Source organism: Natator depressus, chromosome 9 (assembly GCF_965152275.1).
Source record: "Natator depressus isolate rNatDep1 chromosome 9, rNatDep2.hap1, whole genome shotgun sequence".
NCBI lineage: Eukaryota > Metazoa > Chordata > Testudines > Cheloniidae > Natator > Natator depressus.
In genome coordinates, this window is record NC_134242.1 from 78,489,537 (window position 1) to 78,515,460 (window position 25,924).

The window sequence follows — 25,924 nt, forward strand, 5'->3', positions numbered from 1 at the left end:
ACAGAACAGTCTGAACTATTCAGTCTTCAGAAGTGTGAACAAGTGAACAGACTGCAATCAGACACCATAGAAACTTACCTGTTCGGAGAGATTTCAGAGTAGCAGCCGTGTTAGTCTGTATTCGCAAAAAGAAAAGGAGTACTTGTGGCACCCTCCTTTTCTTTTTGTTCAGAGAGAGTGTCAGGAGGCTGAAATGTCTATTGCATAATGTAGTTTACACGTGCTATGGCTCACCAGGTATTTTTGTTAATATTATTGTTGTTATAGTGTCCAGATTGTGTCAAGATTGGGGCCCTCTTGTACTATGTGCTGTATAAAGATATAGGTAGGCACAATGCCGTCTCTGAAGAGAAATTAAGAAGATGAGATCTCCAAAGGTAGGCCAGAAAAATTTGATCAAATAGACACCACTTTAATATACGTCTGCATGTATTGTTTTTCTTTAGTTTTATAATTACATCAGTGAATAAACGTCAAGCCTTTTGCACCTGCCCCTCAGCCTATCTGTTAAGTCTTGCCATTCGCGATGGCGAAAGCTCAAAACACTCTGGAGTTTTGATTCCATGTTTATCTTGAACCGCTGTGGTTTTGAAATCCAGTTCAGAAATCTCACAGGGACAGGTTTTTCTCATCTTTCCTGAGACAAAAAGGTCACATTGTGGTATTTCATTATCAGAGCTAGAACCAGGAAGTGCAAAGGGGCCTGGATTTTCTTTAGGAAGTGAATCAAAACCTTTCAAGCTTTTTTTTTTTTTTTTAAATAGCTTGGTCTTCGAGCAAAGGGATTAGCTAGCTCTGACATTTATCCAAGCCACTTCCCTCCACCCATAAACATACTATACAAATCAAAGCAGAAGCAGTATGAGCTCAGGATTCTTGGTATCCAAAACACAGATTTCTAGCTAAGCAGCTTCACCAGCTCTGTAGAAAAAACTACTATCCATGAGCAGATCCATCTTATTCCAGTAGAGCTCCCATACAGACAAGTTCAGTTTTGCACCATAGGCTTCATTCAAGTCTCCTTATCTAGGCTGTTTTGAGAGGACTAAGCATTAACTAATTTATTTGCCAGTAACCCATGATGTTGCTGTCAAAGAGCTAGTATCTGAAGCAGAAAATATTCATGGACAAGAGACATTTCAGTCACGGGGCCAAATTCAGACCTAGTGTAAGCAGGCGCAATTCCGAGAAAACCAGTGGAGTTATAACTGCTTATATTAGGACAGAATTTGACCTAGGGAGCTGCAGGGTGTCATAGCAGGGGTGCTGCGGTTAGGTACGAAGGTCATTGAAAGGGCTGTGCAGGGAATAGACTATTTCTGGTGGATCATTGCTTACCTCCATCAAAGCAGTTTTGAGCTGCAATCCAACATCCATTTCACATCTCCAACAGCATAGACATCTTCAGTCAGGGGGATTTTGTTTTCACTATATAGGTCTCTTGCTGTGTATGCAATTCTGTTTTATTCTCCTGGGGGAATATTTTTGAAGTTCTTCAAATATTTCAGTGCTCCTTTAGGTTCAAAACCCCACTGCAAGTTTAAAAATATTGCATATTTTGCATCAATATTTTTAAGTATGTCTGCCATGTCACACGCCTTCATTCCTTGCACTATCACCTGATCCATATTCCCTCCAATAATATGAAAAGCAATGCAAAAATATTGGTGTGTGCCTAATTTCCTCCCCTGCCCCCCACCCCACCGACTAATATGCTAAGTTTTCAAGACAAGTGAAAAGAATACAATCTTCTCTGTACACTGAGCTCTCTTGCATCTCAAGGGATTAGGTGCCTTATTCATATTTCTCAAAGAGAAACATATCCCAGTCGTCTTGTCTGGGCAAAAAAGTTTGAGGGGCAGAGCCGCACACTCCAGAAAGCAACGAGTCTCTTTTCTGTGGAATGATGTCTTATGAGAGGTATATAATTAACAGAAACTTAATCTGAGATGATTTTATGCTGGATATGATTATTATAAACTGTGTTGCAAACTAACCTTCTTACATCAGGGAAGTTTATTTTAGTGCTCAAAAAGGGAGGAGCTAACAGCAGTACCTAAGAACCAGACATAACATCTGTGTAAACCCCCTCCCTCCCCCCCCCCCCATATCCGGCACATGAGCTGGAGACTTTTTCACTCCCAACTCAGACAGAGTCCTGAGTGTGACACCATTCCTGCTTCTCTGAATATGGTGTCACTCTGTCAGTTGCCCAGAAAGGCTATGCTGGGTGTGTTACTAACTCTGGATTTTACTCAGGGTCTTGCAATATTTGATGTGTTTCTTAAGGCTCCAGCTGTTGGAATCAAGAGATTGCATGAAAATCTCCGCTTTCTTTTATTTAAATTCTAGCTCTCATGACTGGGGAGAAAAGCTTGACAACCTGATTCAAGTGCACCGTAAACTGGAAAACAAACCCCTTCCCTTTTTAAAATCTAATGATCTTTAAGGCAATCTCGTGACATTTTAGGGCCTGAGTTGTGATTTTTGAACACTTGGGGTTGTCAATCTTGGGAATGTGGCCAGGAATGTGATACCATGTTCAGAGAGGCAGGAATGATGTCACACCCAAGCCTCCTCTGTCTGAGACGGTGGTGAGAAATTCCCTAGGTGACATGGATATGGGTGGTAAAGGGATAGAGTTTACATGGATACTATGCCTGGTTCTTTGTACTGCTCTTAGCCCCTCACTTTTTGAGCACTACAATGAATTTCCCTGATGTAACAGTGCCGTGTGCCGCATGGTTCATATGAATCATATAGTAGAGCATCATAATTGTGAATATAGCAATGAAACATATTTCAGGACCCTGAAGGTCAGGACTGGAGCTGAGCACATTTATTTTATTATTATTTTTTTTTTTAGCAAGAGTTTATTCGCTGAAAAAAATGCAGCCTCAAGTCAAACTCAGCCAATTGCTTTGGCCAAAGGCAAACTTTAGAAACAGTCAAAGCAAAGCATTTTAATATTTTTGAAATGACGTGTTTTGACTGCTTGCTTTGAAACTGTTTCTTTCTGAAATTCAGCTAAATTTAACTCAAAAAAAAAAAAAAGTAAAAACAACCAAGAATATTTAGTTTCAAGTTCTAATGTTTTGTTCAGCCCAAAACAAACATTTTTTTTAGTTCTTTGTTTTGGAAAGAAAAAAAAATGGTTCCTTTGGGTTGACCTGAAATAATTCTGGAGGGGATTTTTGTGGTTCAGCCACCAAACCCCAAAATTAATTATTGATAACAACAACAACAAAACACTGATTGAGCTGGATGAGCTCCAGGCAGGCTCAAAGAGGAGGACAGTGAAGCAAAATAGAGATTGCAGCCCTTAAAGCTAGAACAGGCCTCATGTGGCCAATCCAGAAGCAAGGGCTGAAGGTTAACAGGTAACAACAATAAGTTGTTTGAAATAAAGCCATGTTTAAAGTGGGAGTATTTGCAAAGCTTATTGATTGACTAAAAGCAATGAAGTACCCTATCTAGTAATCCAGCGCTCTGACTCACTAAACTAAATTGGTTTCAGACCAGCAAGCACCACGGCCTCGCTGATCACGCTTGGTCCAGAGACACTTTCTTTGTTGCAATCTCTACTTTTTAACAGACTCCCAAACATTGTACTTTAGCCGGCTGCTGCTCTTCCATTCCTACCCAGCTCGATCATATGAATGGGACAATCCAAAATCCTGCTAGGGTCAATGTGAGCGAGCAAAGGGAGTGAGGGAATTGGCTGCAGGAGACTGAAGCCTGGAGCAGGCTTGCTAAATGAGCAAACCACAAACACCTGGTGTGGGGAGGGAACCTCAAGCAGGGACCTGAAGCAATTCTTGAGTGGAGCTGACTCTGGGAAGTCAGTTCTGAGCAGGCTAGCTGCTAGATGAACCCCAGAGTGGCTCACCTACTAAGACTGATAAAGTGACTCTGTGATGGAACCCTGTCAGGGTTCCTTCCCCACTCTGAACTCTAGGGTACAGTTGTGGGGACCCACATGAAAGACCCCCTAAGCTTATTCTTACCATCTTAGGTTAAAAACTTCCCCAAGGTACAAACTTTGCCTTGTCCTTGAACAGTATGCTGCCACCACCAAGCGTTTTAAACAAAGAATAGGGAAAGAGACCACTTGGAGACGTCTTCCCCCAAAATATCCCCCCAAGCCCTACCCCTGCTTTCCTGGGGAAGGCTTGATAATAATCCTCACCAATTTGTACAGGTGAACACAGACCCAAACCCTTGGATCTTAAGAACAATGAAAAATCAATCAGGTTCTTAAAAGAAGAATTTTAATTAAAGAAAAGGTAAAAGAATCACCTCTGTAAAATCAGGATGGAAAATACTTTACAGGGTATTCAGATTCAAAACACAGAGGATCCCCCTCTGGGCAAAACCATAAAGTTACAGAAAACAGGAATAAACCTCCCTCTTAACACAGGGGAAATTCACATAAAACAAACGATAAACTAATCCACCTTGCCGGGCTTACCTATACTGGTTGCAATATTGGAGACTTGGATTAGGATGGGTTGGAGAAGATGGATTTCTGTCTGGCCTCTCTCAGTCCCAAGAGAGAACTACCACGTAAACAAAGAGCACAAAATAAAAGCCTTCCTTCCCCCAAGATTTGAAAGTATCTTGTCCCCTTATTGGTCCATTGGGTCACGTGCCAGCCAGGTTAGCTGAGCTTCTTAACTCTTCACAGGTAATAGGATGTTGCCTCTGGCCAGGAGGGATTTTATAGCACTGTATACAGAAAGGTGGTTACTCTTCCCTTTATTTATGACAAACTCTCTCACATGTCTAGGCTCTGAGGTAAGAGCCATGCCCTGGGACACACTTCTGGGCCTTTGAGTTTTACTTTTGAGCTCATTTTGTCTGAATAAACCCTGATCCAGTAAGAGTGGGGATAGGATGAGCAAGCGTGGAGTCTGTGTAAAAGGGCCTGGAAGAGGGAGGTTAAAGAGCAGGGCCTTATTGAATTCCGGGAGGTGGGCTGGCACAAGCCCCACTGCATCTAAAGGCCCCTCTCCGAACCTTAGGGGAGAAGCTACTGAACCCAGGGTTCAAACGAGCACAGGGGGCAACTAAGGAATAACAGGGTAAGGAGTGGGGGTCATCGGTTAAAAATTAGGGATCCAGAGGGATAAAGAGCAGGGCACTGCAGAGGCACTTTGGCCATGAGTGGGTACTGGGAGTGGCCAAATCACTTACAGTTGGGAACAGAGGTCTCCATGTTAAGGGGCTATAGGGGCACCTTAGGACATAGGTGCTGACTTCCTCTGGGCCCTGGGGGAGTTCTCAACCCCAGACCCTGCCTCTACCCCATCCCTTCCACCAAGCCCCTGCCCTGCCTCTCCCCACCTAGTTCCTCTCCCTCCCAGAACCTCCTGCATGCCATGAAACAGCTGCTCATGGCGGGTGGTAGGTGCTGGGGAGGAGTGGCTGATCAGCAGGTGGGCGGGAGGCGCTGGGCAGGGAGCGGGGAGCTGGCTGACAGTGGGTGCTAAGCACCCACTAACTTTTTTCCATGGGTGCTACAGGGCTGGAGCACCCGCAGAGTCGGCGCCTATGCCTTAGTGTCAGAGAGGGATTCTGCAGAGTGAGAGATGAAGAGAGAAGGGCCAGGCTGTGCCTGATGGATGAGCTTGAGGAAGCAGCAGGGAGGGAGGTGAGTCAGTGCTTGTTTAAAAAAAACAACACAAAGTTGAATTAGTTGGGCTGTGTTGATTTCTTTATGTTTTTTAATAAACTCAATTAAATGTTAAATGGAAATGTATTGACTAAATAGTCAAATCCATTTCTTTGCAGTTCATGTTGATTACTTAGTTTGATTAGATGAAATCTGGATGCTAAAAATATCAACATACGGGTCTGATGCTGCCCCCATTGAAGTCAATGGAAGTTTTGCCATTGAACTCAGTGGGAATAGAAGGAGGCCAAGAGCTTAATGTGAAGTGTGTCATTAGTGAGAGGCTGTGAGTCTGCCTAGCTTTATTAACAACGAAAAGGATGAACATTACACGAGAACACCCTGTAACTTACTACCATGTACTCCCCATTATCTGAATAGCATGGGGGATGTGGAATTTATTTGGATGGTTGGGAGTTTGAATAACTGAGAGGGGAGGAGCCATGTGGCAGTGTGGTGGCCATCCCTGTGGCCAGGGTCTCCTCCTCGCAGCCCTGGCCGGGGATTTCTGCTCTGTCACTCACTCCCATGATGGGAGGTCTGCAGAGGACTCCCTGCACTGCTGCAGGGCTGGTGACATCCAATCCCTGCAGGTGCAAGGGGTTGGGGCTGCTCTGGTCCTGCTCTGGACTCTGTTCTGCCCTGCCCCCAGCAGGCCTGTATCCTTCCTTGCACCTGCAGGGATCTGCTGTCACTGGCCCAGTGACAGCACAGGGAGCCCTCTGCAGCCCCATTGTCCTGGCCCTGCTCGCTCACTCCCATGATGGTGGAGCTGCAAAGGGCTCCTTGTACTGCTGCAGGTACCATTCAGCATCAGAGCAGCCTCCCCTGTTGCCAGGGTCTCCTCCACCTCCTCGCAGTCCTGGCTGAGTGTTGTTGCTCTGTTATCCAAACCTCCACATTATCCGAATGCTGCAAAGGGCACGTATCTCATGCTGGGGGACAAGGAAAGGACTCGGATAATGCAGAGGTTTGGATAATAGGGCTCTGGAGGAATGAGAGTATACTGTAAATGTTCCACTGATGTGGGAAAATCTGTCACTTATTTTAATACATTACACAAAGCAGACAGAAATATGCAGCTCTAAAAGCCAGATACATCACAGGTATTGCGTATCTAATGTACCTTCAGGGCCAAGGGATAATCCTATTTAGCTAGTTAATTGTCCCTCTGCAGTGATGCAGCACTCCTTTAGGACATAGAGTAATATTTGAAACATCGCGAACAGGTATGGATGGGACCAAGCTGCAAATTTCATGTACTGACCTATGGCTGCTTAACTACGGGTGGTAGAATCAAACCTGGGACTGTCAATACTAAAAGTGCACATCCCTGCTACTTGAGCTAAAGGAGAAACTGTCATCAGTGAGTAAGTAGCAGGTTGTTAGTCACTGGGACTAGCAACAAGAGGCTGACATGATTACAAGTACTGAGTCTTAATGTATTACGTATTTCTTCTGTTAGAGTTAGTGCAGAGTGATTGCAGGTGTTCATCTAATGTAGTATTTTGTACCAAACTGGGGCTGCGCGTACAGACAGGCACCATGGTTCTCAACAGCAATCAAACACTGGAGCATCAGTGCAGACACATTACTACTGTACTGAAGCCCACAGGCTTGATTCCTGCTGATGACTGTGGTACCTGTGTACAAGCAGCCACAGTTAATTATACTGGGAGCCAGAACTGGATCTGAAGTTGGGGGTTCAGGTTTGTCTCATTTTAGAGAGTGGCCCAAGTTGGAGAGTTCAGAACTCAGTCCAAATTTCCCCAAAGTACAGAGGGATTCAGATCCACAATACCACTCTGGACCCACCTCAGTTTAACAGTGGCTAATTGAAACCCCCGACTCCCAGTGATGTGCATTTACTCACATGAGTAGTCTCAATGACTTCACTGGCACTACTTATGTGAGTAACTGCACATCAGTGGGAGTGAGGGATTCCCAAACTGATCCAAGACACAGAGACGAAACACAGATAAGAGTTATGTCCCAGTATGCTCTGAAGGAAACTAATCTCCAGTGAAGACAAACCCTGAGAGTAAATCATAGGGCTTTGCAGAGGTTAGCTAAATAAAGGGGAGAAAGATTCTAAAATTGCCACCAAAGTTTACTGCCCCCATTATCTACTTCACAACAGAGCAAATTCCTTTTTAAAACTTACTTGTTGAGGAATATTTAAAAAATCTTGGGCCTGATTCTCCTGTCACTTGTGCCAGTTTTGCACTGGTGTAATTCCATTAACCTCCCTGGAATTACTCTTGATCTGAGTGGAGTTCCATGGCCTGTGCCTCTTCGCCAAGCCTTGCCCTAACTTTGGAACTTGCCCCCTAACTTGCCCCCTTTTAGTGAGAGATGGGGAGGCTTTTTGTCCAATTTATCAGCTGGAGTGTTACAATGATTTTAACTAATTGATGCCGTTAGGAAAACAAATTCTTTCCTTTGTGTTTGTACGTAATTTGGTTGCAGGCAAGTTTATTATTCCAGATATTGCTGTGCTATATTTAGTAACAAAGACTGAGTACATAAGCTTTTACGTTTTATTTCTGATTTATCAAGCCCAGCATCTACCAAGCACCTGCAAAGAAGAGAAGGGATTCAGAGACTAGGGAATGTGCATTGTGATGAATATACTTAGAGGGTAGTATAGACTACCACCAAACTAATCTCTAGCTATAGACCAGGAGTGGCTCTTTTACCATTAAAGTGGCTTGCGGAGCCCCCATTCTCCATTTACCAGACTTGCGGGGAGAGCTCAGGACCTCTGCCTTGTAGCAGGGTGGTGGGGTAGGGGCTTCTGCGCAGCAGGGAGAGGGGGTCTCGGGGCTTCAGCCCTGCAGGGTGCACTTGCTAGGGCTCGGGGCTTCTGCAAGAGTAGGGCTGAAGCCCTGAGCCCCATCACGAGCCTCCCATGGGGCTGAAGTTCCAAGCCCCGGCAGGTGCGCCCCTGTTCTTGAACTTCTGAAGATTGTCGGATGTGGCTCGGAGGGTCAGTAAGTTTGGCCACCTCTGCTACAGACAGTGAGATAGCACTACCCCACCCCTGCTAGCTTCGTAGCTGTCTCACAGCCATACTCCTGCTTTCCAAAGCATGCTGCGGACTGGCCCCACTCTGCCTCTCAGCTTACCCACACATACACCATAGCACGTTGCCAGCAACACCTCTCCCTCTAGCTGCCTATTTCAGGTATTTACATGGCTCCTAGCAACATAGTATCTGAGCAACTCAAGTCTTTAAAGTATTTATCCTCACAACACCCCTGTGAGGCAGGAAAATGTTATTATCCCCATTTTACAGAGGGGGGTGGGAATTGAGACGAGGAAACTTAGTCACTTACCCAAGGTCACACAGAAAACAGAGCAGGGAACAGAGAGTTGATTGCATGGACCCAAGTATACTACTGTGAGCCAGACCCCTTCGCAAGGGGTCTCCAGTTCTTTGCAAACAGCTCTCACTTTCAGACCAGATATAAACTCACTAGACCAAACATCTCTTATTCTGTAGGGATAAATATCCTGTAACATGTAAGGGATCTACAGAAAGTTCGTCACTTGTCAAGACCCATAATCCTTGTGAGATGCATGTACGGGTAACATTTTAGGAATAATGTATTTATATTGAAAGCATGCTTTATGGACTCGAAGTAGAATTTGTCAACAGTAGGCAACGTGTCCCAAATTTGATGACCCATTCAAGCAAGAGAGAATTGTCACCCCTCCCTGGTGAGCCAGCAAGGTAATGCACAATTCTGTAGTCTACCCTGGCCATGTCCCAGAACAGTCAATGGAAAACCGTCAGAGACAAGGGCAAACAATCAAAACCACTTAAAGGTAGAAAAGCAACTCTGCCAGGTGAGGTTCATCCTGCCTGTGAATAGAAACAAAAGACTTCTCCATATAACAGAGTGTAGGGAAAGGCACTCTGTATCCAGTCACTGAAGAAAACTCCTGTTGACGGGGAAAAAGGGGTGCTTGCATGGATGTTTGGATCCTGGTTCCTGAGAAAACAGCCAGCTCTGCAACAGACTGAACTTTGAGAGCAGGGAGAAATCTATTAGCTAGGGAAGCTAACTATTGATAAGTGGAGACTTTTTGCGTTTTATGATTTTGTTTTCTACTCTGCTTGTTTCCACCTCTCTCTCTTGTTTCTAATTAATCTTTATTCTTTCTTAAATCTCATTCTGGTGTATTAGAAGTTCTCACAAATGCTATGTTGTTTATGGCCCACACTGAGGTTACTCAATTAGGACAAACTGTAAAGAATGGGACAGACAATCCCCAAAGCTGGTGGATATTCCAATACTTGGATTTACCAAGCCAACAACAAAACAGCTTCTATAATACCTTACTGACACAGAGCCAAAACACAGTTCCCTTATAGCAACCCAGCCTTGGGCTTCCAAGCAGATATCCAAGTCAAATATGATGAGGGTTATTGAAAATCTTATTAATCATATAAAAAAATTCTACCAGTCCAAAGGATCGGACACATTACCTCCCAGGTTAATGAATGTTTCAGATCTTACCCAAATACACGCTTACAGCCAATTCTTATTAACTAAACTAAAATTTATTTTTAAAAAAGAGCAAGAGTATTGGTTAAAAGATCAGTATTCATACAGAGTATAGTTATGAGATCAGTTTCATAATAGAGATGGTAAGCTTTGGAGTTGAAGAAAGTTCTTAGAATTAGTCCATAGATTCAGTCCAGTGTTCATATCCAGGGTGATCCAGGTGGGACTGGAGATCTCAGTCTTACGACTTAAGCTTCCCTTGCATAAAGTGTCAAACAGATCTGAGATAAAAAGGATCAGGACCCAAGGGTTTTTTATACAGTTCCAGGCCTTCTCTTGACAGCTGAGAGTTCTTATGAGAACAATAAGCAATCTTTGGGACCTTGAAATAGACCTATTTCCTAAGCATCACTAGGAATTAGCTACACAGATTAAGATAAGGCAATTGCCTGTTTTCCACAATTTGTGGGTGATTTGCTATATACTTCAGAGAGTGAGTAGTACAGTGATATCACTATATTTACAGTTCATTTAAATATTAAGATCTCCTTTTGATCTCTGAATTAACAGAATACAGCATAGACAGGAACTGTTTGATTATATATATATTGTTAGAGGCTGACAACAATGTAAACACGCAAAAACACAAACATCATCTACCAATATGCCCCTAAAGGTTGAATTTGGGTCTGTGATGGGGTAGACTAGGCCCAAAGGCCCCCTGCTGGAGGCCTCAGGGTTCTGCCACACCCATCCCAGGGAAGGAACAAAGTGGAGAGGTCCTCCAAGCAGGCTAGAGTGGCTGCAGGGGAAGCAGCCAATCAGGGCCCAGGAGGGCCATATAAAAGGAGCTGCAGAGCAGTAGTCAGTTGTTGCTAGGAGCAGGAGAAGAAAGGACTGCAGGCCTGGCTTCCTGGAAGAGCAGCAGGGCCTGGGGGAGTATTGAGGGAGCTCCTGGCTGCTTACTGGGACTGAGCCTGGGGAGGGCTGCAGGAAGTCCTGGGAATACAGTCTTATACCAGGACTGGACTACTGAAAGACCAAAGCCCAGGGAGGGCTAGAGAGAGACAGGCCCTGGTGACCATACTCCCCAGAAGGAGTTTGTGCTGATTAACAGGCAGACTGTGACTCAGCTGGAGCACTGTGTCACTGACAAACCCACTTGAGAACCACCGAAAGGAGTCACCAGAACTAAAGAATGCAGACATGCTGAACCAGAAGGGGGCACTCGTAAGAGGTAGGTGCCAATCCGGTTGCATGGTCATTTATCCTGCAGGCTGCTTAACCCTTTCTGGCCATGTGTCACAGTTACTAAGGATGCAAATGAGGTTGCAGGCCTATCACAACATCCATTGCACTAAATGTCCCAATAACAACTATGTGGGTGAAACAAGACAATCACTACTCTCTTGAATGAACTCACAGAAAAATAAGACCAAAACACCATACTACCCATGGGTGAACACTTTTCACAAAACAATCCCTCCACAACTGACTTCTCTGTCCTTGTCCTCAAAGGAAACCTGCCCAATGCTTTCAAAAGAGCTATCTATAACCTATGACCCCTCTTTTGTCCTATGATTGCAAAGGTGTTAGCTGCCTGCTTTGTTTTAAATGGTCTCTTGAAATATTTCAACTCCTTAGGCTTAACAATCTGTTCCACCTTTGTATTTAGCTGTGACGCTGTGAGGGTATGTCTACACTACAGCAGCTGCATTGGTGCAGCTGAGCCACTGAGGTGCTTCCGGTGAAGATGCTCTAAGTTGACAGAAGAGAGCTCTCCTGTCAGCTAACTCCTGCCTCCATGAGAGGCGGTAGCTATGTTAGCAGGAGAAGCTCTCCTGCCGATATAGCGCTGTCCACTCCGGCGCTTAAGTCTGTATAAGTTAAGTCGCTCATGGGTGTGAGTTACTTACACCCCTGAGCAATTTACATTATACCGAAGCAATTTGTAGTGTAGACAAAGCCTCAGTTCCTTTCCCAGATCTGAAGAAAAGTTCTGTGTAAGCTCAAAAGCTTTCTCTTTCACCAACAGAAGTTGCTCCAATAAAATATTAACTCACCCACCATCAGGCTCCAAGTAAATAACAAGGGATTTTTTTCTTTTTACTATTCTATGTTTCATTTAACAGCAGTCTGTACAACAGTTACAGCTATTGCTGGGAAATGGTCAAAAACCTTTTGGTAGTCAATCTTTTTCTTTGTAACTGTTCTTGTTGTTTTCTTCTACTGAAAGAATGGTGCTTTGCATCTCCAGAAGACCTCAGAGAACTATAGACATTAATGGAATAAGCCACTTGACACTGCTGAGGCAGGCAGAGTATTAGCCAATCTACCTGTAAAAAGGAAATAAGACACACACCAAGTACCAGGCCTAGGTACTTCTATGGCCACTATCGCCACAGTAGCTGAGCACCTCACAATCTTTAATGTATTTGTCATCACAACATCCTGTGAAGAAGGGAAGTGCTATTATCCCCATTTTACAGATGGAGAACTGAGGCTCAAGGAGCCTATGTGACTTGCCCAAATCACACAGAAATCTGTGGCAGAGCAGGGAATTGTCTCCCAAGTCCTAGGCTAGTGCCCAGCCCCAAGACAATCCTTCCTCTTACTTTGCCGTCTTTCCCACCCTTCGGAGATGAAGGGTAACCACAAAGCAAGTTAGTGACAGAACTGAGACTATAACCCAGAGATCTGTGTGTTGAATCTTATGTTCTAATCAACAGTGAACACTGCCTCTCATTGTACCCGTTAAAGGCACATAAAGCAGCAGAACAAAAACACTTGAGTCATTAGAAAAGATTAATAGATTTAAGGCTAAAGGGGACCACTATGATTATCTTGTCTCATCTTCTGCATAACACAGGCCATAATATTTCGCTCAGTAATTCCTGCATCAGGCTTATAAAAAAGGTCGTCTAGCCCAACACATTGCCCCATCTTGGCTGATTTCTGTGAGGTAGAGAACAGACAAAGGAAATGGCCATGCTCTCGGGGAGTCTACATGAGATTTCCAGGATGAAGGAATTAAGAACTAGGGACAAAAGGGCTTTTCCCTTCTATTTTAGCCCATAGATGGAGCTCCTGTTCCATGTCCAGGGCACTGATCCCTGGGGAGGGCTTGGACATGTCTGGCTTTGCTTCTGTAGCCTTGGGCTGGGGCATACTCAGCCCCTCTGTGGGGATGGGTGTTAGGAACTGTGAGAGGCTCGAGTGTGCTCAGTGTGGACAGCATCTTCTGAGATTTTACCTATGAAAATCGAGGCTGTTTCTATGGAGCATATTCAAACTGAGATTTTTTTCAGTCTTATAACTTGGCCAGATTTAGGTGGATTTTCAGAGGGATGGCAAACTGTCTATCCCTGTCACAAAAGCCAACCCCTGCCAATTTTTAAGTTCTTGAGCTTTTCAGAGAGAGTCACTAGAATCTTTTAATGTGGACAAAATTATGCACATTTCTTAGTCTTTTTCTTGGAAATAGCTGAATGATTTTTTTCCAATGATTTCAGCCTAAAGCAGGCACCTGAAAATTTCAGCCCAAATGCTTTGTTTGGCAAAGTTCTAAGCACCTGAAAACAAATTCTTCTAATGGCAAGTATTAGGCAACCTGAATAATAGGCAGCACTACCAGCTCCATCTATAGTGTATTTGGCAGGGGCAAGAAGAATCTCCAAACACTACCTAGCTATTGACATTATTTCAAATGTCCATGAGTGACCTATGTACTGAATGACTACATCTCCTAAAGCTCGTTATAAGATAGGTCTTTGCTTCTTTGTGTCCTCAGAGCCCTTGAGTGAATTACTCTTTACTACTTATTGTGAGACCACCTGTTATCCTATCTTTATATCCTATGCTTGATAAACCTCCATATCAGGGAGGTACTTGCGGTTTATTAATGCAGGATGAATTGGATATGGGCTTCCCCTCTCCATACAGCTCACTTGATCTTTGCCTGCTTTGCCTTTTATTAAAATGTCAAACAAGGAGGAAGTATGGGGGCTGCCTATTCAAAGAGGAAGCCTGCAAGGCAATGTGACATCACAGGGAACCTGTGGGAGAAATCAGTAACCATGTTCTCATCCCTTTACTCGCTCTGAGTTGTACCTTACTCCATGAATGTTCCTGCTTTGAGTCATGTAGAGTAGCATTGACTTTTAATTATCAGCATCTGGCCCTCAATCTGACTACATCCTAACCAAAGGAATGAGAGGTAGAAATCTCTAATCTCCTATTTTATATCTACTCTACCACCACCTTCCAGCCCAGATGAGCCAGTGAAGGCTGGTTGGCTCCATATACTATACTGAATATTTCTGCTGGTGTGACTTTTTAAATGATGATGAATTTCACCCTGTGCCTTCTGGTTATACCTCTCCTCAGACTAGTCTAAACCAGTTTTTCTCAACGACTGGTACATGGACTAGTGCTGGTCCCTGAGATCTCCCGGACACAGATTAGGAAGGCAGCAGTTTAGGAAGGTCCCTGGTATAAAAAAGGTTGAGAAACACAGCCCTAAATGATCCCTGACTGTAAACTGGTGGTGGATTGATTCAATGGGAAAAGATATTCACGGTCAGCAAATTCTTTGCCTCAAGGAACCATCTTCATAAACCAGAAGAAATGGAAATTCACATAAGAGTAGGGTAGGGGTAGGCGACCTATGGCACTCATGCCAAAGGCGGCACGTGAGCTGATTTTCAGTGGCACTCACAGTGCCTGGGGGTTCCGGCTGCCGTGCCTGAGCTTTGGCCCACTGGTCCCAGCCTGGGGCAGTGAGGGATACAGACAGGGACAAGAGGGGGCACAGCTCAGCACCCCCGCCTTAAAAATTGTTCCAGCGCCCCTGTGCTGGGATATTTTTAAGTCCTGATTTGCTGCTTACATCACAATCACACCACGTGGAACAGCGCTCTGCGTTTGAGGTTGAGATTAGAATGTACATGCAAGAATTGGAATCAGAATTTTCTGACAGATTTCAAGTTTTAGAGCAATTTGGCCCCATACTTTCTTTTCTAATTAAACTTGAAAAGGTCAAAGAAAGTGACTTGGGTTTGTCTGTATTTCAGTGGATGGGTGTTGAAGATTTCGAAATACAACTCATTCAGTGAAAAATCTCAGAATTGTGGGCATCAAAGTTTGGAGATCTGCGCAGTGCACTTGAAGATACTGAGAGAGATCATGGGGCCTCTATTCTGACCTGCTGGACATCCCTGCCAGTGAAATTTAACTGTTTGTTTGAAGAGAATTGCATTTGCAATGCTTTAAGCATTTGGATCCAACATGTATTTTCACACATGAAATCTGTCCTCTGTCCCTCTCCGAGCTGGTTAACAACTGATCACTCAGAAGCCTGTGTGCAGCTTAAAGTATCCAAATACGTGCCAGACATTGGAAAAACTCAGAAGGAAAAGCAAGGGCAAGGATTACACTAAACTGATAAGATCAGCATTTTAATTTAATTTTAAATGAAGCTTCTTAAACGTTTTAAAAACCTTATTTACTTTACAGACAACAATAGTTTAGTTATATATTATAGACTTATAGACAGAGACCTTCTAAAAACATTAATGTATTACTGGCACACGAAACCTTAGAGTGAATAAATGAAGACTCGGCACACCACTTCTGAAAGGTTGCCACCCCCTGGAATAGGGGATAAAACAGAAGTCTTCAGCTTGGTTTCAACCCAGACCTGTGACCTTCAATGTGGAGCCTGACCTTACCAAAGGCTTTCATTCCCCGCTTGACTCCTAAGCAGTCCCCCCCTCTTAGAACCCTGCTCCTGTATAAGAGGAGGCTCCTTGGCTCAGTCCATTCTTGGATTTTACATGCTTCAAATACTTTATAGATGGTTGGCGACTAGATCTCAACAACAGCCACAAGGATTGCATGTTAAAAAAGCATCACTGGCAGGGGATGGGTTAAAGCATATGTTGCAAGATATTTACTGGAAGACTCTTGGCTGAGCTGTAAAATCAAGCCCCTGACAACTTTAATGAGCCCAGGGTGGTGGGGTTTTTTTGTTCCCCCCGCCCATGATTGAGGGTGTGAATTCCAAAGTCTTTACAAAATTAAAATTCCACTTCTGTAATTGCATGCTGCCTCCTTAAAGCCTGCCTTGGAGGTGGTGGTATTCTTCATGTTTTGTCATGACCTGCTTTGAAGTGTTGCTGTGCACTGTTAAAGGGTTGTGTTTCACCCTGGAGGTGGCTGCATTTTAACAGTGGGTAAAACAAATGATTTCTGGGTTTGTAAATCATGTTGGGATCGTTTAGGGAGAAGGATTTTTTTTTTTCAGACAAGAAATGCTAAATACTACTGATAGCTGAGCCATTGAAAATGTTATCCTTTCCAGTGACACAACAGATGAATCATACAGATACCTAAGCCATTTCTGAATCTTATGTACGTATTCTCCTTACTAATATCCTGTGGCAGTGAGTGCTACCTGTTAGTTAAACATCTGAAATGTGTTGCCTTTAAACTTCACCAAGCTCTGCCCTATTGTTCTAGTGTTAGGGGATGGCATAGATAGAGATGTCACATGACCCTTCTCCATACAGATCAATAGTTTATGTACGTCTCTCAGGTGGAGAAGTGGGCAGCCTCTTCCATTCTGTGCTCCCGGAATAGTGCATGAGGTGCAGATCAATCTTTCTTGAAATATTCAGGTTGGCTTCAGCAAAATTGAATGCGGCTGCTTCACTTTCCCATCTGAACCACTCACTCAGGGCAGGTCTAAGCTACAAATTTACATTGGTGCTCGTGCAGCTGCAGCGCATCTGGTGAAGACGTTCTAAGCTGATGGGAGAGAGCTCTCCCTACCAACCCAAGCAGTTTTCACGGTCTTCACCTAAAATCACAAGCTTGGCCAAATATTTCTCAGGTAGAGACCAAAGTTTATTGACTTGTTTCATTTGTATGCGGTATAAGTCTCTGACACTACTGCTGCCCTAATTTTAGAGGAATGTTGAGGTTTTTTCAGTCCCATGAGCCAGTCGGAAATGGAGCCATGTTCAAAAGCACAAACGTGCATTTTTAGGTCAATTAGAATTTGAACCTATCCCTTGTGATGGTACCTCTTTAAAACATCAAAGATAAAACTTTGCCTGTAGCAACTTGTTTTGATTTTTTTTCAGGGATTAGCATTTAACGGTGAGCTAAAAGTCTTGTCCAGGTTTTCATCATCTTGATTAGTGCAACATCCTTTTCTCTAACCTGGACAAATGCTTGCTGTCCTCACTGACATTCATTCAGAGTGCTGCTGCAAAGCATAGGCGCCGACGCTGTGGGTGCTCCAGGGCTGGAGCACCCATAGAGGGAAAAATTAGCGGCCAAGCTACCCGCTCCTTGCCTCCTTCTCTCCCCTCCCCCGTGCGCTGCATCCCTGCTCCTTCCCCTCCCTCCCAGTGCTTCCTGCCTCGCTGCCACCTAACAGCTGTTGGGCGGCGCTTAGGACTTTCTGGGAGGGAGGAGGAGGAGCAGGGACATGGCGTGCTCAGGGGAGGAAGTGGAGAAGGGGTGGGGACTTGGGGGAAGTGGGCGGGGACTTTCGGGAAGGGGTGGCATGGGGGTGGGGCAAGGCCAGTAGAGTGGTGGAGTGTGTGTATGTGTGGGGGGGGGGGTGTCAAACACCCACCGGGCAGAGGGGAATTCGGATGCCTTTGCTGCAAAGATCATTCTCCTAGCCTGTCACGTTGACCATGTCACCCCTCTCTTTGCATCCCTCCTCTGGCTCGCTCTTCTGTCACATCAATCATAAGGTACATGTCTTCACCGTCAAGGCCCTTCATGACCTATCCCCACCCTACCTTTCATCACTTTCTGTAAAGGTCGACTTCCACCTCAGATCAACCCGTGATGCCAACCTCCATTGCCCACATGTTAAATTTTTCAAATGAGCACCTCTGTGCTTACCCTTACGCTTGAGAAGAGCTCCCTATAAACCTCTGCAAAACTAACTCACCTTCAAATCCCTCCTTAACTTCCCTTTGCCAAGATGCCTAAAAAAACCCAACTTAGCAATAGTTAAGCTTCTGATGTGCAGAGACCACTGTCTATCATGCTGACCAATATTGTCATTGTTTCCTTGTACTCACCTGTCATTCTGTCCGTATCCATCTGTTGTCTCTTGTCTTACAATCTAAGTGTAAGTCCCTGCCCCAAAGAACTATCTTTTCATTCTGTGGTTGTACGGCACCGAGCACAGGTGGGGTCTAGGTCCATGCTCTAAGGCATTATGAAAATACAAACTAATGAGACATTTGCAGAAATAATCACATCTGTGCTCTGAGGAGGAACAGATGCCTCCGATTCCATATTAATGCACTTCAAGATAAGGTGAGTGAGGTAATATCCTTTACAGGACCAGCTTCTGTTGGTGAGAGAGACAAACGTTTGAGCTTACACAGAGCTGCTTCTTGTTTGTTTTGATCAGCTACTGTACTGTGGCTGAACAGAGTTTCTTGGGATGTGAATACAAAATGAAGTGTTCAGAATGACTCTCATTTAATCTCTCCACAGAGATCAGAGGAGGTAAACACCACACTCATTCACTTTAATGAAGTGGTCTAAGCCTGGAAAACAAATTATGACCTGTTCAAGCATTGGGTTTGCGTTTCTACAATTAAGAATAGGCAGTAAACAAATCAAAAGGATTGTACCGTTTGTGAATAAGGCTCTGTCCTGAGGGCATAAAGGAAAATGGTTTGGCTTTGTTCCTGAAGTAGTTTGCCCATCTTCACTGGCATTGTGTGCTGTAGCTGAGTCTATGCTCCTGCGGGGAGAAGCCAGCCAGGACAGTCATGTTTCTCTGACCAATATCCTCTTTGCCATGGCCTGGGCGACATTGTTCCTTCCTTTTCTATTTATGTTCACTGATAAGGCTGCAAGGAAGCATACCTGTAACTTAACCCTCCCTATTCATGGTGCTTTTGCCCTTAGCTATTCTGAATATCCATTTCTTCATTAATTGCTGCTGCTCTCTGATTATTAGCTAAAAGGGCAATTATTTTTCTTCAGTACTTGGTTTTGTGGGGTCATTACTTTAGCGCTCAGGAACCTGATGGTATAGTAGAATGTGGACGGGTGCTGGGCAGAAGTCCCGTGTTTCAGCATAAGAGGCTCTGGGACTTTCAACGAAGATTAAAACATTTCTTCTTTTTGATGGGAACATTTGGGGTGTGAAACAGCAGGGCAGCCCGAAGCTACTGTTACACTTGGTAAATGTAAATGCTAATGCAAAGTGAACAGGGAGAAACACAACACTGCAGCCTAGCAACACTACCCTGCATCAAAAGGGTTCAAAGAAAAAAGCCCCTTGACCTTTTTGTTTTGTCTTGTTTTGTTTTCCTCATGTAACTAACCTTCAGTGTCTGTGCTTGGTTGACCATAGGGGATCACCTCGCAGGAAGCTTGTTTGTGGACTGCTCCTTATAAATCTAGAGTTTGTAACCTACAAAACCATTAATCCTGATGCAAGCTTTAATTCCTCTTATACCAGCTCCTGCTCTACTCCACTCACTCCTTGCGCCATAGCCCTGAACAGCACCCGCTCATGTTAGTGGGCCCTGGTGGACGAGGATTCCCTAGGATTGACCCCAGCAGCTTCACTGTCAGATGGCATATCATAGCTCTGGTTCATTCATTCCTGCTGCTGGCATCATTTAGGCCCCAATCCTGCAAACACTCATGCACATGCTTATCTTTGCTACTGTGAATGCCTTACTGTCAGAGGGTTTCTTGCAGTCTCATACCTCTGCCCCCTCCCTCCCCCCATCACCCCCCTTGCTGCCTTTTCCTCTCTTACCTGGAATGGTTGAGTGAGGCTAAGATTTTTCAAAAGCACTCACCCTTAGCCTTAGGGTTGCCAGGCATCTGGTCTTCAGCCGGAACACCCGGTTGAAAAGGGACCCTGGTGACTCCAGTCAGCACTGCCAACCAGGCCGTTAAAAGTCCGATCAGTGGCACAGCAGGGGCCCAAGGCTAAGGCAGGCTCTCTGCCTGCCATGGCTCTGCACGGATCCCAGAAGTGGCCACCAGGTCCTTGCGGCCCCTAGGCACGTGGGTGGCCAGGGAGGCTCCGCACTCTGCCCCTGCCCCAGTGTCGGCTCCACAGCTCCCATTGGCCAGGAACTGCGGCCATTGGGAGTTGCGGGGCGGCGCCTGTGGGCAGGAGGGCAGCACACGGAGCCTCCCTGGCCAACCATGTGCCTAAGGGCTGCAAGGACCTGACTGCCACTTTCTGGGAGCCGCGATAAGCATGGCTGAGACCCCGCACCCCAATCCATCAAAGCACTTAAGCATGTGAGTATTCCCACTGACTAAAACTCCTTTTCCCCCTTTGAGTTGGGTCTCCGCAGGTGAGAATTGATATAAATATAGGTAGGGGGATTGGCTGTCCCTTTAGTGGGATTCCTCATATAGTGAAAATTAAGCACATGCTTAAGTGCTTTGCTGGATTGGTTTCTGTGTGTATGAAAGCAGATCTAGTAGCTCTCTTGCTATGGATGTATGCTTGCATGTAGTCATACTTATGTGCTATTTAGTAATTAAATACAAAACAATAAAGGGGTGATGATCATCGATTTTTTTTGAGATGTTGATTGGTGAATTTGTATAGAGGATGTATCAATTGCTCTGAATGGCCCTAATCCTACAGTGTTTCATCCAGCAATGCTCCTCTTGCCTTTACTAGGAATTTTGCCTTGCCAAGGTTACAGAACTGTTTGTGGTTTAGAAATGAATGAATTACAGTTTGCAGGAGAAGATGTTACTAAATATTTTCAAAAAAATCTTAATCCTCTGCCATCAGGCCACACATAATAGAGAAGTGTTAATGGTACATATGGGGAAAGGGTGAATACCACACAGCAGAGAGAAACTAGGGACAATTTGTTTTCCAAACAGCAGAGATTAAGAGATGGATGTCAGGTTAATGGTGGGAAGGAAAGCTCATATGCGTTCATAGGGTAATTCTGTAGCCAAACCAATTCACTTCGGGGATTGTCTATGTAGAGCTGTCTCTCTTGCAGGTCAGAGGTTATATTGCCAGTTTAGATTGCTTTGGAGACACCACACCTGGAACACCAGTTTTAATAATACAAATATGAAAAGACAGAAATAGTTTAAGAAATTGTCACTAAAGTGACATAAGCAAACTCCGAGTATGTACTTTAAGAGGAGAGACTGAGGGGGTGGGATAATTATTATAGCCTGGAAAAACTATAAGTACAAGGTTAGGATGTGATACTGGTCCTTGGGTCCAGTTCTGCTCACGCCGGCCTTACAATGGTGTAACTTCGATTACTCACATCTGATTTACACCAGTATAACTGAGAAGATAATCCAGGCCTGTTATTACTCTAGAACAGTTGTTCTCAACCAGGGGGCTGCAAGCAGGTTTCAGGGGGGCTGCCAAGCAAGGCCCGCATTAGACTTGCTGGGGCCAAGGGCAGAAAGCCGAAGCCCAGGGCCCTGAGCCTCACCACCCAGGTCTGAAGTTGAAGCCTTCATGGGAACCCTGTCTAAGTTCCCCCTAAGCTGTGCTGCCACGCAGCCCTAGGGGCCTGCACTGGAGAGGAGAGAGGTAGGGGGTTTGCAGGGCTGCAGCAGGGAGAGGGGCCTCCCCCCCAGCCCCAGCAGGAAGAGGCACCTGTCTCCCAGCTCCAGCGCCGTGACTGCCGTGATGGGGAGGGGGCTGGGGAGAGTCCTCTCTCTCCCTGCTGCAGCCCCGGGGCAGCCTGCACTCGAAACCGCTCATTCCCAGCCACACCTAGGGTTCCAGGCATCCGGTTTTCTACAAGAATGCCCAGTCGAAAAGGGACACTGGTGGTTCCAGTCGGCACCACCAACAGGGCCATTAAAAGTCTGGGCAGCAGCACAGCGGGGGCCCAGGGCTACGGCAGGCTCCCTGCCTGTACTGGCTTTGCATGGCTCCCGGAAGCGGCAGCCAGGTCCCTGCAGCTCCTAGGCACCTGGGCAGCCAGGGAGGCTCCATGCGCTGCCCCCCGCCCTGTGTGCTGGCTCTGCTGCTCTCATTGGCCAAGAACTGTGACCAATGGGAGCTGCGGGGGCAGCATCTGCAGGCACGAGGACAGCACGCAGAGCCTCCCTGGCCATCCATGCACCTAGGGGCCACAAGGATCTAGTAGCTGCTTCCTGGGAGTTGCAGTAAGCGTTGTCAGGACCCCAGACCCCTGCTCTAGCCCGGAGTCCCCTCCCGCACCCAAACTCCCTCCCAGAGTCCTCACCCCACCTGCCCCCCACACCACAGCCTCCTGCCCCAGCTATGAGTCTCCTCCTGCACCCCAAACCTCTCATCCCCGACCCCACCCCCTGCCCCAGCCCAGAGCCCTCTCCTGCACCCTGAACTCCTAATTTCTGGCCCCACCAGAAGCCCGCATCTCCAGGCCAGAGCCTATACCGGCCCTGCCCCCCAACCCCCTGCCCCAGCCTGTGAAAATGAGTAAAGGTAGGGAAGAGCAAGCGATGGAGGGAGGGGAGAATGGAGCGAGCGGGGGGGCAGGGCCTTGGGGAAGGAGTGGGGCAGGGGTGTTCAATTTTGTGCAATTAGAAAGTTGGCAACCCTACACCCCCAGCCACAGCCCTCACCCCCTTGCACTCAACCCTCTGCCACAGCCCTGAGCCCCTGTCCCACACTCTGAACCCCTCAGCCCCACTCCCACCACACACATCCTCCATATGGGTGCACATAGTAAAATTCATTCCTTCTAAAAACTTAGAAGGAACATTGGCCCCTGGCCCCAGGGGCCTGGGCAAGTTCCCTGCTTGCAACCCCCTAACGCCGGCCTTAGCTTTTATATGCACAAAACCAGTTGTTGTGGCACCAGGTGGGCCGTGGAGTTTTTAATAGCATTTAATAGAGGCCTCAGAAAGAAAGGTTGAGATCCCCTGCCCTCAAGTACTTAGAGTTGGCCTTTATCCAGAAAGTCTGGCTCCCCTTTAAATATAGCAGAATACTACAGATTCATACACTGAGCCAGATGTGTTGAGAGTCTGAATAATGAATGTTGGTACAGTGTGTTTGCAGATCCTCAGATGGAAGTTAAATAATTAAATATTATTATTATAAAAATTGCCACACCTGCTACCACAGTTATCTCCTGAAATATAGGAAGACTGAAGGAAAGTTTAATATTCGGTGAAGGTTCCATGTGACAGCCCTGGAGACTGACATCCTCCTCTTCACAGGCCAGGGTCACCTACCTCAGACAGAAAGGGCAGTTCAATGTCCATGCAGATTGTTCAGGTCCTGCTGGATCTGCTAACGAGGCCCACTTACGGGTGAGCATAATTATGCCCCTCACTAAGAGGGCAACAGAATGGAGCTGTGGCCATCAAATCATTTTCCATCCTCCAGACAAATGTGGTGTGTTCAATTATATTTGTAAATTTGGGCTAAAATATAAGAGTGCATCAAGTCTGCTTGCAAATGCCTCCAGTTGGGAACAAAGTGAGGGTAATTGCATGTGCATGTGCATGTGCGTATGCATGCTGGCGTCCTTTGCACAGGGAATGTGGACTGAGCACACCCTAATCCCTTGAAGAGCTGGCCACACAAGATGACAAATTCTTTCAGCTAGTGATTTGGGCAGTTTTTTTTTTTTCTGGTTGCTACTCCTCTCCACTCCCAGCACACCAGCCACAGTGAAGAATCTGGCAGTTAATGTGCAGTTAAAAGCAGTTAGAAATTAGACCAAGGAATAATGCATTATAGTGCAGCCATGTACTCCATGAGGGTGTGAATGCAAACTGTTATGCCCTAATAAATCAGCTGTTTTTAACCACTCAGGTGTCAGGTATGTTTTATTGTATCACCATAAGTATGCATGGTACCATAGTCCACAAATAAAATGTGGACTAGCCTATCTAATCTAATCATTTTCAAACAAGAATAGGAAGCAGATTAGGATTTAGTGTTTCCTTTGTTGTAGATTGTTTGGCAGCTATTGTGGGGAGTTTGGTTTTTTTTTAATCTTCATTCTGAAAGTACTCAAGTGGTGATCAAGCTGCTTTCAGTGCCATGTTTCCAATGCACTCCATTTATCACTCAAGAAAAGCTCTTTAATAAACCCAGGAGGAATGAAAATTAAATAACCTGTTTCCAAGATGAGTAGTAGTAATTGCTCCCTTAACATATTGTCATTTGAAGATTAGATGAGGACAAAGCCGTTTGAGCTGCTGTCCATTTGTTATGGCAGAGATTAATAAAACACAGCAGCTAGGTTGGACCTAGTCTCACTTGGCCGAATCTAACAGGAAAATTAAGTTCTTCTAAATTCCTCAGATAAGTGTCTCGGATGATCCACACCGGTTCTATGCCAGTTGCATTATTATTTTGCACCTGAAGAGACATAGCAAGCATCTTAGATGATGGGAATCTGTCTTTGGTAAATATCCCCAGAACTTTCAGCAAAAACAGACTCTAGGATAATAGCTGGTCTCCTGGTCCAACATTCTTCTCCCTCAATAACATTGTTTCTAAAGCCCAAGGTTTTGTGTGAGCCATTGTTGATAACAATGTCTCTGCCATTTGTCTGTCCAAGCAATGCATTCCAGGACTGGAACTCCTTGCTTTATGAAGGGCACAGGCATCCCTACAATATGCAAGTTTCTATAGGAAACCCACTTCTTGTCTATACCAGTGGAGACTGACAGTGGATTTACTTTGAGAAGGCAGGTTATAATAAATAACCTCAGGACATTTTTGACATAAATAGTTTTGCAAGATTCATAAAAAGCAATTATAGGAATCTGGATAGCATCTGCAGTGCCTGGACTCATACTAGGTTTTGTGGGACCTCATGTGAAACAGCATGTGTGGGTCCCCAACCAATTCCCACCTCACATCCATATACCTATGACACCCCACTCTCCTCCTGCCTTTGACACATCCCTAGGCCATGATGGAACCAGATATACCTATTTGTGCAGCTCCTCAGCCACTGATGACCCTCCTTCACAGACTGGCAAATCAGGGAGTGGGGGTACAGGCCAACTTCCTGAGGCAGTAGATAGATGGGAAGGCCAATTAAGAAACATATTTCTGTTGGTTTTACAGTTACGTGGGGTCGTGGATGGGATTAGGGATGGAGCTCTGGCTGTGTGTGTGTGTGTCTTGAGACCATTGGAAAAGCAGTACCCTATGGGTTCATGTAGTGATAAGTCTGCAGAAGCTTCTGAGGTTGCTGATCTTATTGTATAATAAAAGCCCAGAAACTGAGAGAGAATGCTTGTTATAATGCTTGTATGTTGGCTTTATACTTCAGTCTGTTACATGTGTCAATATAACATAATTATGTGTCCCAGTACATACCAACTAAATTTCTCTATACCACCGGGCTGGTTACATTAGGCCTGTGTAATAATGACTTAGCTGGCCCAAGAGTATAAACAATGTCTTTCAGCATGTCACTCCAAAATGAAAAACTTAAAAATCAAAACAAAACATGGAGGTCTGTCCCTCTTGGTGCAATTCCTTTGTTTGTAGTTGAAATTGTCTACAAGCACCATTCAGATAACATGTGAATTGAGTTCTTGGCAGTTACTTTCTGCACTGAGTTTGAAGTCAGATTGATCTATGCTCACAACAGGAAGTATGTTCACCTGATCGATTGTGTGCCTCTGCTTTATAGACTATGGACTAGATTCTGCCCTCAGTTACGTCTGGAAAATCCAGAGCAATTCTCCTGAATTCATTGGAGTTACA

At 45.2% G+C, this 25,924-nt stretch overlaps 1 long non-coding RNA gene across 1 annotated transcript in view; it reads left to right on the forward strand.

The window, feature by feature from the left end:
- Positions 1–318: 318 nt before the first annotated feature.
- The window catches only part of LOC141993098 (uncharacterized), a 60,171-nt gene continuing 34,565 nt past the window's right edge, over positions 319–25,924 (forward strand). The window contains exon 1 of the long non-coding RNA XR_012640784.1: positions 319–377. This is a non-coding gene — a long non-coding RNA (uncharacterized LOC141993098). The remainder of the gene's footprint in view (positions 378–25,924) is intronic.